Below are 14510 nucleotides of genomic sequence, written 5' to 3' on the forward strand. Positions count from 1 at the left end.
AATGACGATATATATTGTACGTATTTTATTCAACACAATATTTTATTGTTTTTAGCTGACAGCATGAATTAGCTTTGTAAAATGCAATCATTAACAAAATTATTTATTATTAGAATTATTTGTATTTGAAGATTATAATGACTGTGTAAGCCACACAACTGAGCGGTTCGAAGACAATTTCAATTGTCTCATGTGTTTACTAATCCTGCCATTGTACCTGATCGCCAGACGATTCCAATAGCAGTTCATATTTGTTAGAGGGCTAATACATACAATTACCAAACTTAAGGGTATGTCGCATCATAACTGGATACGCAGTACAACAATGCTGCCTTTGAATGGAGAGGCTTGATTCCAAATCGCTGACAGCACAGGGTTTTGGTTGTGTGAATCATGAAATTCTTCTAGATAAGCTTAAGTATTGCGGTATGAGTGGGACAGTGCACAATTGATTTAATTCACACTTTACTGGAAGAATGCAGAAGGCTGAAATTAACAGTACAGATAGTCTACAAAAACCAGCAGAGTAGTCTAACTGGGGAGGTATCAAGAATCGTGTCCCACAGGGTTCAGTCTTTGGTCCTTTAAGGTTCATAATATATATTAACGACTTGCCACTCTATATTCAAGAAGATGCAAAGTTATTTCTTTTTGCTGATAATACAAGTATAATAATCACACCCAAGAAGCAAGATTCAGCTGAGGAAATTGCAAATAATGTCTTTCAGAAAATTATTGAGTGGTTCTCTGCAAATGGACTTTCAATAAATTTTCAGAAAACTCAGTTTGTACAATTCTATACAGTAAATCGAATAATGTCATTGATAAATATAGACTATGAACAGAAGTCTATTGCTAAGATAGAATACCCTAAATTTCTGGGTGTTTGCATTGATGAGAAATTGAATTGGAAGAAACACATTGATGGTCTGCTGAAACAGTTAGGTTCAGCTACTTATGCTATTACGGTTATTGCAAATTTTAGTGATAAACATATCAGTAAATTATCCTACTATGCCTATTTTTAATCACTACTTTCATATGTCATCATATTTTGTGGCAATTCGTCAGTAAGAGAGAAAGTATTCATTTCACATAAGCGTGTAATCAGAATAATAGCTGGAGTCCACCCAAGATCACCTTGCAGACATTTATTTAAGGAACTCGGGATATTCACAGTACCTTCGCAATACATATATTCACATATGAAATTTGTCATTAAGAACCCATCCCAATTCAAAAATAACAGCGAAGTGCATAGCTACAACACTAGAAGAAAGGATGATATTCACTATTCTGGATTAAATCTCACTTTGGCATTGAAAGGGCTGACCTATGCTGGCACAAAAATCTTTGGTCATTTGCCAAATAGTATTAAAAGTCAGACAGATAGCCAACCGACATTTTAAAGCAAATTAAAAAGAATTTCTGAATGACAGCCCCTTCTACTCAATAGATAAATTCTTAGATATGAAGTAGTAACTGTAAAAAATCAATTAATTAATTAATTAATTAATTTGTGTAAAGAAAACTTATGTTAAAGTGACATGTTCCACATCATTACGAAATGTCGTATTCATGATGTATGGAACAAGGATTAATGCATGTGTGTACCAGAAGGCGTTACACTATAGCGATTCTTAAGTGTGCCTGTAGAACCAAGACCGCTTTTTATTCAGGGTGAAGGTAACATAGTCGCTGTGATGTTTTTAATAGTGTGTTTTTGCTGGCTGCGGTGGCTGAGAGGTTATAGGCGCTTCAGTCCAGAACCGCGCAACCACTATGGTTGCAGGTTCGAATCCTGCCTTGGGCATGGATGTGTGTGATGCCCTTAGGTTAGTTAGGTTCAAGTAGTTCTAAGTTGTAGGGGACTGATGACCTCAGAAGTTTAGTCCCATAGTGCTCAGAGCCATTTCAACCATTTGAATAGTGTGTTTTGAATAGTGTGGTCCTTAAGCGTAATGTATGTTGTCAGCAGTAGAATTCTTCTGTGGTCAGCTTCAAATGTCGGTTTTCAATAGCATACCTCGAAATGAACATCGTCTTTCCTACACGGATTCCCATTTGGACTACATGGTGAGTGTAATCCGATTACTGAAAAAAGAAAATTACTCACCATGCGAAGTGACTCTCATGACAATTTAATTAATTGTCTTATCAATTTGATATCAGTGACTAGCCGCCTGGATAGTGTAGATAATGGCTAGGGCACCACAGATATGATTCTTCACTTGGTGTTCTTTTTTTTCATTGCAGCTATATCTTTGTATGATATTTCACTTGTTCAGCTATACAGGTAGGGACAACCATCGTAATAAAATCAGATGTGTTACCGAATTTATAAACTGATATGTAGTATAAAAGTTACATTTACAACTTCTCTGTGCTGTTACCTTGATAGACGTCGTATGTGGCCAGACATTTGGCTAGCTTAAGAGAGAGATCGAAAGTGAGGAGGTGTACTGTGACAGTGGTAGATCTTAGAACTCCATCAAGAGCCGAAAATGAATTTAATGTTCTAATCTTGTGATACAAGGCGCGACAGATAAGAAAAAATATTTCTCTATCTGATGAAAGTATACCATAGTCCTGTACAGGATTTTCACAACAAATAATGGTACTTTAGCGATGTGGTAACGTGTGTGTTGTGCGATTTCTCCAATCTTCGAAAATAACTCGTTTAAACAGGAGCAATGTACATATTGTGCAAGAAACTCCACGTGTATAGTGAACAACATCGTTGCCTCACGTTGGGTAAAGTGGTTGTTTTAAAACTGGGTGGCGGAATTACGAGGGTCGGTCAAAAAGTAATGCCTCCCATTTTTTTTCTACTTAAAAAAATTAAGTTAAGTGAACAATTTGAATTTGGCGCCATTCCTCAAACCTTCTTCTGCAATCCACTGCAGTAGTAACTTTCTGTGTCAACAGGTGGCAGCACAGCAGAAGTTTGTAAGATGGCCGACATCGATGTTCGTTTGAGACAGCGTTGTGTGATTGAATTCTTGAATGCAGAAGGTGAAACGCCCATACGCATTCATGAAAGACTGAAGAAGGTGAATGGTGTTGTGACAGTGGATGTCAGCACTGTTAGACGATGGGTTCGTTGTTGTAAGGAAGCTGAAGGGCAAACACCGTTGACTGACGAAAAGCGGAGCGGCAGGCCGGTGAGTGCAGTGACTCCACACAACATTCAGCAAGTTGATGACATCATTCGTGGTGACCGTCGGGTGACTGCAGATGAAGTGTGTCGCATTATTTCTCTTAGTAAAGGCAGTGTGATCACGATTATTAACCAATTGGGGTACTCAAAAGTTTGTGCACGGTGGGTTCCAAGAATGTTAACCGATCAGAATAAAGAGGCAAGGAAAACAATAGCCTCCCAACACTTGCAGCGCTTCCGTTTGCAGGGAGATGAGTTTCTGAAGAAAATTGTGACCGGGGACGAAACATGGGTGCATTTTTTTGAACCCGAATCAAAGAGGCAGTCAATGGAGTGGCGTCACACAAGCTCGCCGAGGAAGAAAAAATTCAAAACTGTGCGATCGGCAGGGAAAGTTATGGCAACAGTTTTCTGGGATACAGAGGGTGTGATTCTGGTTGATTTTTTGGAGCAGGGATGCACAATAAATTCTGTTCAATACGTCACAACCCTCAAAAAACTTAAAGCACGTCTTCAGCGAGTTCGCCCAACAAAATCAATGGCAGATGTTCTTCTTTTGCATGACAATGCAAGACCACACACCAGTCGTCACACCTCTGACGAGATTGTCAAAATTGGATGGGAAGTTTTGCCTCATCCCCCATACAGCCCTGACCTGGCACCATCAGACTTCCATCTGTTCGGGCCACTAAAAGAAGCTCATTGTGGGATTCATTTTGAAGATGAGGAGGCCGTCAAAACATCCGTGCGTCAATGGCTTAGGAAGCAGAGCTGTGATTTTTACCGTGCTGGGATACATGCCCTTGTTCAAAGATGGACCAAAACTGTAGAGATGGGCGGAGATTACATTGAAAAATGACAAAATGATCCTCAATGTTGTGGTTTTCAACCTATGTAATTGCATTTAAATTTCCTGACAATTAAACGTAGATAAAAATAGGAGGCATTACTTTTTGACTGACCCTCGTATTTAGTATACATCCAAGCTGCTGCTGCTTGTTTCCCATCGCACTGCAGCTGCCTGCAAGAGAGGTCATAAGGAGTCGGCAACCGAAGTAACGGATTAGCTCAGCCTTTGACATGTACAAAGAATGCGCCTACTTGTCTGATCTTGCCCACGACGGCGAGGGCTGGCAAAGGGACCAGTGTGCTGGGTGAGTGCATCAGAAGCGGATGAGTGAGGGAAGATTGAAAATGATGGCCATTTACACTGGACATATTGATAACATCCGAATTCCTACCACTCCAATCATCCCTGGATGCCATCCATGGCTGCGTGTGGTGCACTCTGGCGTACACGCACGTCCAAAACTGCTGCTACAGCCACGGATGTAGTTTCTTTGGTCGCTGAAGGTTGGTGCCAGGAGCGTTTCAGGGGTTTGACGCGCTGTGTGTGGACGTCTGGAAGGCTAGTAATCGAGATATGCTAGTGTTTTCAGCTGTCTTCGACATCTAGCCATGACAGCTTACTGCTACGAACTGGATCGTAGTTTAACTGTGTCGTGTTTAGCTGCTGTCAATACAACACAGTGGACTCTTTCTTGCAGCGATAGTTGCTGTTTCTATTCTAGCACACAACAGAACCTTCCTCTCTACTTCCCAATGTAGCGGAGGGAATCACTTCAGAAAGTCTACAGTACTTTAAAAAATCCAGTTGCTACGTCAAATTCCCGATTAATCGCTTTATTGTTTCTGATAATTGTTTTGTGTACACTCATGCATTTGGATGTGTCTCTCTCTCCCAGCCAGCTCAGTCGATCCTTGCATATCAAGGTGAGCCCAACAGGAAAATATTTCAACAAAAGACACCTTCAATCTGTCAAGTGTAATTACATAATTAAGACATGCACTTGCTGGATGTGAGGTTTTCCCGCCAAATAAAAGTGAGATCCAGCCCCTACAAATTGATATTTATAAATAAACAGTATATCCTATGCTATATAAGTGAATTTCTTTCCATGAGATCCCTTCTCCTCAGTATAGATAGTAGCTTATAGCCCTTGGCGGTATCCATTCTCAGTCAGGAACTTGCCTTGGAAAGAATGCGTTTCACATGCATCAGTATTCCACAGGGGTTTACTGGATAAATGCTGTTTTGTTTGCAGTTCTAAATATATCAGCATTGTCACCACCAGGCAATTTGATGGGAATATGAGTGCAGTCAATAACGCCTAAAACGCTATGAAAATGCACTGTTTGATAAAAATCACAACGGGTGTTTCTACGGTTTTCACCCATTGGCATTTTCATAAATTCATTTTTCAATGTGGCAATTCACCTCTGTAAGCTATTGTTGCATCTACTTTAAATAGATCACCAATAACTCAAAGGTTCCTGTGGCTCAAAATCTTAACGTTAACAGCAACAGGCACATTGGAGTTAGTGGCTAGTTTCAATTGGTTGGTTTAATCAGATAGTCTCTAAGCCTTAGTTCCAACTGATCTACAGTTCTTTTTTCAAAAACGAAACCTTAGCTTAAATGACTTGTCATTTAATTACAAGAATGTGTTCATCTTTTCACGGAACGTGCTGGGAGCTCTCTAGATCTCACCGTCACTGTCCTCAGTGGATGCATCTGAATACTCAGGTATCTGTAAAGTAAACGAAAGGAAACAATCAATTTATATCATGTAGTGTTGTTGCACACAGAATTTTGTCAAACAGTGGCCCAGAATGCTCGTTAGAAGGGACAGTGTATGTTATGGTTTCAATGGTATGGAATGGCATGGTAAGGTTATAATTATCTTTACGGACAATACAATTTCTTTTATTTTGTTTGGTATTGTCCGTTGCGTTTTGGTCTGGGCAGACGTCACATGACATCCATGCAAGCTGATGATTGATTCCTGTACTCAGTTTTTATTGCAGAAAACAAGCAGCCCTCTGACCAGACACACTGTGCTACTGTGCCAACATCTTTTTGTGTGAAATGTGTGTTTATATTCTCTTATTTCAGCAGGGTAAGCTGAAAATACACACATATTAGAAAGTAGTTCTTTATGAATAATTTGTAGCTTATGGCACTAAATCAGTGAAATTTGGCAATTTTTACATTATTTCAGTATCATCCATGCCTTTCGATAATTAAAGAGTGGCTAGAGCGTAAAAATGTTGTAATTATTTTGTTAATTAAGTAGAAAAATAATTAAAGCAAACTTTAGTCTTAGAGCTGCTTCATCGCTGCTGTCAGATGGTAACAGTTTTGACAGCAATGAGTGTAGTGACTGTATATGCTAGACTGCTATGGTCTTTTCAGTGTACAATGCTCTCGAAAACAGTAGCTTACACGCATGTCTCCTACATCTGACATCATTGTCACTGCAAATACAGACTTATTTAGGCCCTTCAGCAATTCTGTGAGATGCCCTTCCCAACTGAATTTATTGTCAAGTTGTAATCCCAAAAATTTATAACTGTCAACCGCTTCAATCTGTGTGTCTTCAAATATTTTACACATGCCAGAACGAGATCTCTTACAATTTCTGATCTGTATATAGTAGGTCTTTTCAAAGTTTGATGACAGTAAATTAGCTTTAAACCATTTATTAATGTCAGTACTTGAGTTGCTACTTATTGCAATGTTTGTATGAACTGCAAACAAAACAAACATAGCATCTGGCAATGTAACAGACGAAAGGTCATTAATGTACACAAGAAAAAGCAATGGTCCCAAGATAGAACCTAGAGGGGCACCACATGTAATTAATTTCCAATCAGGTGAAGACTGGCTGCTTACTACACCGCTATTTTGTTTCCTGTTAGTTAGATAAGACTCAAACCATTTCATAGCACTGCCAGTAAACCATAATATTCTAATTTACTAAAGAGAATTCTGCGATAGACACAGTCAAAGGCTTTTGGCAGGTCACAGAAAATGCCAGTAGTTTCTAATTTGTTATTTAATGAATTAAGTACATTCTCACTATATGTGTAAATAACTTTTTCTGTACTGGAACCTTTAAGGATCGAAACTATGATTTGGACAATATATTATTTGTAGTCTGGTGAATAAGGAGTTTCTGAACACAACCTTTTCAAGTATTTTTGAAAAAGCTGGCAAAAGTGGAATTGCTGGATAGTTTGATGGTAACTCCTTATTCCCCTTTTTGTAATGAAGTTTAACTTTAGTATATTTTAGCCAGTCTGTAAATGTTCTGAGATTGATTACACAAACAACTTAAGATAGAACTCAACTCACATAAGCACTCATTGATTAACTTTGATAACATTTTAGCATAACCCCTAAAATACTCAGATTTTAAGGATTTTATGATGGATTTCCTTGGCTTTTTTTTTTTTACTGTGAGAGGTGAAACAGAGATTCCAGAATTCTTACGAAGATGATAAAGTTTTCTGAAGGTGCTCTGCGTATACTTACTACTATAAAGGACTCATTATGAAATACTACTTCTGCTGCAGAAGCTTCTAAGTGCTGTTCTGAGAAAAATTTTTAATATCAGTAATCTTGACATCAAAACAGTTTCTGACAAATGAGGTAACTCCTACAGGTGTACTGGCATATAGTATATACATCTATCACGTGAAGATAGCTTACTGCGAATATCCTCAACGTCAAACTAGGCTAGTCATGTGTTTGGGACGACACAACTAGGCTAAAATTTGTGGAATTTATGATAAATTGAATAAAACACATATTCACCTTGTTTCCTTGTTTTATAGACACTTTTTCCAGTCTGAGTTTGAGCAACATTTATGGTGCAGTATTGTGGTTGTAAATGGTTGTATGTGAAACGAGGACCAATTACTTTTCATAGGTATATACAAGAAATGTATAATTGTAAATGTAATATTGATTTGAGGCACTTTATCTCTTGAAAGATAGAGACACAGTGTTACAAAGTCTCGTATTTCATAGATAATTTCTGGCATTTTATGACACATATTTATGAACCAAGTGCTTAGTAAACTTGTCAGTAAACAGCCAGTCAGTGTATATATATTGGTGCTATGTTTATATACAGATAAAATTTATACATGACAATCTGATTAATTTCCTGCTGTGTAGGCAGGTTGTAAAACCCTTGTGTGTATCAAAGTATTCTGCAAAATATTTCTGCTTCAGACAGTTTCCTACTTAGTATCATTGTAATACAGTCATTACAACAGGTTTGACAATATAATCAACTGTTGCTGGCTGTCACTTCTTTTATTAATCCTCAATTCGAGGATTGACCATATATTTTTTTGTGCATAATGTATGGTTTTAATTGTCTGATAAGATGGTAAAAATATATTATTAATCTTTTATTTGCCTATAAGGATCAATAAAGAGAAATTGAAAACAGTAATGGGTAAACAGGTGGAGCAAATCACTTACCATGTTTACTGAACAATTTCATAGTTCTAAATGCATTGTTTTTTCGTGACGCTTTGGTGTCATCTTTGATACTTTGGCGCCATCTATTGTATCATTGTAACATAATTAATTCGAACAGATATTCGACAGTATAAATAGGCACAACAGAAAGCGTAAAAAGACATCGTTGTCTGGCAGTTCATATCCCATTCTCGAAAAAATGCACAAAAACTGGAATCAGAGCTATGACATTGTGCCGAAAAAGCAGGATACTATTTCCCTTCACGTCTTTAAGCCAACTTCAGTTCCTGGTATCAAAATTTTAACATGTTTGTAAAACACGTATACAAAGTTTCACAGTAATTCTGAAGGTGAGCTCTCTGCATCATCGAAATAATAACACTCAAAATAAGCTAAGCACTGTAAGGACTAAAATGCTGTGCTCAAAATCACGTGACTTGAGAAGCAAACATTGTGGACAGAATTTACCTTCTGTGCATCACTCCATAGATGATTATACTTTATAGCTACATATGCCTTTATTTTCATATACATTACGAGAGGTACTAAGGCTGTGCTTCTTTCAAAGATATATCTTAGCTGAAGCAGCTGGGTAAGGATATATTGGTTTTTATCAACCTCATATTTGGTGTGTTTTATATTACAACCACATAATAACTCATGCCATCATATGAGTAAAAAAAGAGTACACACTATAGGTAGATTTTCAGAGCAAAAGACCATTCTCTGAGGAAGTTCTCATTTTTGTATGAATAAGCATATTCTTTTTTATTTGCTACCTCCCATCCTTCTTGGGAACATTCTCAGTGTGCATTGATGGCATGGCTGGCACAGAACGTACACATAAAGTTACATTTCATTCAGCTCATTCAAACAGGCAAACTATTCGGTGCACATATATGAAATGGCATCAGTGTGTTATGGATGAGTTGCACTTCGTTTCGGTTTTACTTTTATGTGCAGCAACAAATTATTAAGACGATTATGGACAGTTTACGAAAATACGTTTTCTTGAGATGTTACCAAATTTTCGACATGCATGAAAGTTTTTTGTTATTGAAGTTAGGTGAAGACAAGTGACTTTTTATCTATTCCAAACTGGAACTCTATCAGAGTTTCACAGTTTCCTAACATGAGATAATTTTGTTTAAATACGACACATAATTCTCTGATCTTCCATCAAGTACACAAGTTTTCACCTATGTGGTTGGTTACAAGAAACAGATCACTATGTTTGTAATAAACCAGTTTTTAATTTTTGAGATCCTCCTACTTATTTGGAACATAAAAAAACCATAAGATTTATGCTGTGAGAATACATGATGATGAACATCTTGAAATATAAGTTGGTGTATACAGTCTGAAAACTTGGGTCTGCTAAATAGCCACAAAAATGCTTTAATTTTCAGTTTGTTTGAAAGATACCCCACTCTACTTCCATGATTTTCTGGAAGGAAGCTCGTCAGACAAGTATTGTTTTTATCATTAGACTCCTGTAAACATCTACAGTTTCTCTCTTCAGTATTTCTTTGGGCTATGTGTATCATTTTTTTGCTTTCAAAGCAACATAAATTCTACTATTACTACAAAAAAATGGTAAAACTGAATCTCAGCAAAACTTACTCAGCTCGGAGTATGCTGCAGGGCTCTACATCTACATCTGCATGTACATTTATACTCCGCAAGCCACCCAACGGTGTGTGGCGGAGGGCACTTTATGTGCCACTGTCATTACCCTCCTTTCCTGTTCCAGTCACGTATGGTTCGCGGGAAGAACGACTGTCTGAAAGCATCTGTGCGCGCTCTAATCTCTCTAATTTTACATTCGTGATCTCCTCAGGAGGTATAAGTAGGGGGAAGCAATATATTCGATACCTCATTCCGAAACGCACCCTCTCGAAACCTGGGGAGCAAGCTACACCGCGATGCAGAGCGCCTCTCTTGCAGAGTCTGTCACATGAGTTTGTTAAACATCTCCACAACGCTATCATGGTTACCAAATAACCCTGTGACGAAACGCGCCGCTCTTCTCTATCTCCTCCGTCAACCCGATCTGGTACGGATCCCACACTGATGAGCAATACTCAAGTATAGGTCGAACGAGTGTTTTGTAAGCCACCTCCTTTGTTGATGGACTACATTTTCTAAGGACTCTCCCAATGAATCTCAACCTGGTACCCGCCTTACCAACAATTAATTTTATATGATCATTCCACTTCAAATCGTTTCGCACGCATACGCCCAGATATTTTATAGAAGTAACTGCTACCAGTGTTTGTTCCGCTATCATATAATCATACAATAAAGGATCCTTCTTTGTATGTATTCGCAATACATTACATTTGTCTATGTTAACGGTCAGTTGCCACTCCCTGCACCAAGTGCCTATCCGCTGCAGATCTTCCTGCATTTCGCTACAATTTTCTAATGCTGCAACTTCTCTGTATACTACAGCATCATCCGCAAAAAGCCGCATGGAACTTCCGACACTATCTACTGGGTCATTTATATATATTGTGAAAAGCAATGGTCCCATAACACTCCCCTGTGGCACGCCAGAGGTTACTTTAATGTCTGTAGACGTCTCTCCATTGATAACAACATGTTGTGTTCTGTTTGCTAAAAACTCTTCAATCCAGCCACACAGCTGGTCTGATATTCCGTAGGCTCATATTTTGTTTATCAGGTGACAGTGCGGAATTGTATCGAATGCCTTCCGGAAGTCAAGGAAAATAGCATCTACCTGGGAGCCTGTATCTAATATTTTCTGGTCATCATGAACAAATAAAGCGAGTTGGGTCTCACACAATCGCTGTTTCCGGAATCCATGTTGATTCCTACAGAGTAGATTCTGGGTTTCCAAAAACGACATGATACGCGAGCAAAAGACATGTTCTAAAATTCTACAACAGATCGACGTCAGAGAAATAGGTCTATAGTTTTGAGCACCTGCACGACGACCCTTTTTGAAGACTGGGACTACCTGTGCTCTTTTCCAATCATTTGGAACCTTCCGTTCCTCTAGAGACTTGCGGTACACGGCTGTTAGAAGGGGGGCAAGTTCTTTCACGTACTCTGTGTAGAATCGAATTGGTATCCTGTCAGGTGCAGTGGACTTCCCTCTTTTGAGTGATTCCAGTTACTTTTCTATTCCTTGGACACTTATTTCGATGTCAGCTATTTTTTCGTTTGTGCGACGATTCAGAGAAGGAACTGCAGTGCGGTCTTACTCTGTGAAACAGCTTTGGAAAAAGGTGTTTAGTATTTCAGCTTTACGCTTGTCATCCTCTGTTTCAATGCCATCATCATCCCAGAGTGTCTGGATATGCTGTTTCGAGCCACTTACTGATTTAACGTAAGACCAAAACTTCGTAGGATTTTCTGTCAAGTCGGTACATAGAATTTTACTTTCGAATTCACTGAACGCTTCACGCATACCCTCCTTACGCTTTGACATCGTTTAGCTTCTGTTTGTCTGAGAGGTTTTGTCTGCGTTTAAACTTGGAGTGAACCTCTCTTTGCTTTCGAAGTAGTTTCCTAACTTTGTTGTTGTACCACGGTGGGTTTTTCCCGTCCCTCAGAGTTTTTTTCGGCGCGTACCTGTCTAAAACGCATTTTACGATTGCTTTGAACTTTTTCCATAAACACACAACATTGTTAGTGTCGGAACAGAAAAATTCGTTTTGATCTGTTAGATAGTCTGAAATCTGCCTTCTATTACTCTTGCTAAACAGATAAACCTTCCTCCCTTTTTATATTCCTATTAACTTCCATATTCAGGGATGCTGCAACGGCCTTATGATCACTGATTCCCTGTTCTGCACATACAGAGTCGAAAAGTTTGGGTCTGTTTGTTATCAGTAGGTCCAAGATGTTATCTCCATGAGTTGGTTCTCTGTTTAATTGCTCGAGGTAATTTTCGGATAGTTCACTCAGTATAATGTCACTCGATGCTCTGTCCCTTCCACCCGTCCTAAACATCTGAGTGTCTCAGTCTATATCTGGTAAATTGAAATCTCCACCTAAGACTATAACATGCTGAGAAAATTTATGTGAAATGTATTCCAAATTTTCTCTCAGTTGTTCTGCCACTAATCCTGCCGAGTCGGGAGGTCGGTAAAAGGAGCCAATTATTAACCTAGCTCGGTTGTTGAGTGTAACCTCCACCCATAATAATTCACAGGAACTATCAACTTCTACTTCACTATAGGATAAACTACTTCTAACAGCGACGATCACTCCACCACACCGTCTGTACCTTTGTAAAAATTTCGGCAGAATTTATCTCTGGCTTCAGCCAGCTTTCTGTACCTATAACGATTTCAGCTTCGGTGCTTTATATCAGCACTTGAAGTTCCGGTACTTTACCATCGCAGCTTCGACAGTTTACAATTACAATATCGATTGCTGCTTGGTCCTCGCATTTCCTGACTTTGCCCCGCACCCGTTGAGGCTGTTGCCCTTTTATGTACTTGCCCGAGACCATCTAACCTAAAAGCCACCCAGCCCACGCCACACAACCCCTGCTACCCGTTAAGCTGCTTGTTGCGTGTAGTGGACTCCTGACCTGTCCAGCGGACCCGAAACCCCACCACCCTATGACGCAAGTTGAGGAATCTGCAGCCCACATGGTCGCAGAACCGTCTCAGCCTCTGATTCAGACCTTCCACTCGGCTCTGTACCAAAGGTCCACAGTCAGTTCTGCCGACGATGCTGCAGATGGTGAGCTCTGCTTGCATCCCACTAGCGAGACTGGCAGTCTTCACCAATTCAGATAGCCGCCGCAAGCCAGAGAGGATTTCCTCTGATCCATAGCGACACATATCATTGGTGCTGACATGAGCGACCACCTGCAGATGGGTGCACTCTGTACCCTTCATGGCATCCGGAAGAACCCTTTCCACATCTGGAATGACTCCCCCCGGTATGCACACAGAGTGCACATAGGTTTTCTTCCCCCATGTTGCTGCCATATCCCTAAGGGGCCCCATTATGCGCCTGACGTTGGAGCTCCCAACTACCAGTAAGCCCACCCTCTGCGACCGCATGGATCTTGCAGACTGAGGGGCAACCTCTGGAACAGGACAAGCAGCCATGTCAGGCTGAAGATCAGTATCAGCCTGAGACAGAGCCTGAAACCGGTTCTTCAGACAAACTGGAGAGGCCTTCCGTTCAGCACTCCGGAACGTTTTTCGCCCCCTGCCACACCTTGAGACGACCTCCCACTCTACCACAGGTGAGGAATCAGCAGCCTCAATGTGGGCAGTATTCCGGGCAACCACAGTCGTAGTCCAATTGGGGGATGTGTGGGATGAGCTGGCTGTCCCTGACAAATCCCCATCCAAACCCCCACAGTGATGCCCATTGGCAACAGCCTCAAGCTGTGTGACCGAAGCCAACACTGCCTGAAGCTGGGAGTGAAGGGATGCCAACTCAGCCTGCATCCGAACACAGCAGTTGCAGTCCCTATCCATGCTTAAAACTGTTGTGCAAAGAACGTCTGAACTAATCTACAGAGAGCGAAAACAAATCGACACAAAATTTAAACGGTTATTAAAATACAAGGTTGCCTAGTAAATGCAGTAATGCTGCTACTTGTGCACTGCTGACACACTACTCGGCGGCGGAAGGAGACTACGCGATTTTACACTATTCCGGTACTAAAACACGGTGTTACAACTCTCAAATACTATAATACGCCCGAAATGTATGAATTAAACAATGCAAGTACCAAAAACACGCAAGGAAATTAAGAATTAAACTACGTAACAAATGAGTGAGCTAGGAGTATACGACTTGCTGCTGCAGCTGCTTATCCAACGGCGGCAGGGAGCACACTCACTTCTAAAAATGTAGAGTGTTCCCCATTTGGGTGTTTCATATGAAACTGGAGGATGTTCTTGTTTTGGACAACTTCCCCCGCCTTTTTTACTCACGCTTCCTTCCTTTATTAATGCAAACCTGAGAAGTTTTCCGAAATTTCGAGTATAAAGTATAGTTTCCATATTAAGT

General features: G+C 39.9%; 1 protein-coding gene across 3 annotated transcripts in view; it reads right to left on the reverse strand.

Annotated features, from left to right (window-relative positions):
• LOC126364697 (E3 ubiquitin-protein ligase RAD18-like) overlaps window positions 1-8973 on the reverse strand; it is a 118355-nt gene extending 109382 nt beyond the window's left edge. Inside the window, exons 1-2 of one of the 3 annotated variants that reach the window (XM_050008088.1) lie at window positions 8499-8964; window positions 5660-5751 (exon numbers count right to left, since the gene is read on the reverse strand). The gene's annotated coding sequence lies outside the window, so the exon portion shown is untranslated. Of the gene's footprint in view, window positions 1-2116; window positions 2226-5659; window positions 5752-8498 lie in introns of those variants that run through there. The other 2 variants (XM_050008086.1, XM_050008085.1) reach the window with 2 other exon arrangements.
• Window positions 8974-14510: the final 5537 nt, after the last annotated feature.

Source organism: Schistocerca gregaria, chromosome 1 (genome assembly GCF_023897955.1).
Source record: "Schistocerca gregaria isolate iqSchGreg1 chromosome 1, iqSchGreg1.2, whole genome shotgun sequence".
Taxonomy (NCBI): domain Eukaryota; kingdom Metazoa; phylum Arthropoda; class Insecta; order Orthoptera; family Acrididae; genus Schistocerca; species Schistocerca gregaria.